The sequence below is a fragment of the Pteropus medius genome, unplaced genomic scaffold (genome assembly GCF_902729225.1).
Source record: "Pteropus medius unplaced genomic scaffold, Ma_sr-lr_union100, whole genome shotgun sequence".
NCBI classification, from domain to species: domain Eukaryota; kingdom Metazoa; phylum Chordata; class Mammalia; order Chiroptera; family Pteropodidae; genus Pteropus; species Pteropus medius.
In genome coordinates this window covers 424,165-425,045 of record NW_024342471.1, presented here as the reverse complement: position 1 = coordinate 425,045, position 881 = coordinate 424,165, and positions in this window count along the sequence as shown.

Below are 881 nucleotides of genomic sequence, written 5' to 3'. Positions count from 1 at the left end.
TCTTCCAATTTGAATTTGAAAGAGCTAGCATTTTAACCCATGTTTTAACATGAGATGTAACCATGTTTTTCTATCATACCAGGTGTTAAGGGTAAAATTATTATTGGAGGTACACAAATAATTGTTATACTTAATTTTTAATATATTTTTAAATTTTTAAATTTAAATTCTAATTATGACCATTGAACCTGTTTTTCATATATGGCAGTGTAACCAAGAGTGAATCAACTTAAAGATGACTGTCAGTGATTGTACAGGTGGCAGGTATATACAGTGATTAGAGGAAGTTCACAAGTACAAAAAGGTTTGGAACATAATGCTATACCTTAGTGCCTCCTATTTATGGGTTGATAAGAAATAAATCTGTTTTCTGAAATCAGAGTTGAAAGAAATCTGAGGAAAAAATATTTCCAAATCCCTTCTCCCTTTGTATGATATTATAAATGAGAAAAATTAAAAAAAAATAAAATAAAGATGTTCTGAAGGATACTTCTGATATGCTGGACTGGGAAAGCACTGAGTAAGTGGGAATTTTTCTGATCATTAGCAAAGTGAGATTCATTACAGAAAAGGAAATATAGTAGAGAGAACTCAGGGACAATAAAAGAGAAAAAACATACACAGTTCAGTAAAGGTCCACCAAGTTGCCCTGACTCCTCTTTTTATCCCTCACAAATTCTTCCTTCTCACGTTGAGCTCTTCTCTTCAGCGGCGGGGGAAAGTAGCTTTCTTCCAACAAGATTAATTTTCATGTCATATCACATCCACAGGTTATTGACACTTAGCCCAGTTTTACTTCAAGGTGTTAAGCAATGCATTGGGGCTGGTGAGATATGGGCTAAATAAATAAATAAATAAATGATAGATAGATAAATTGATTG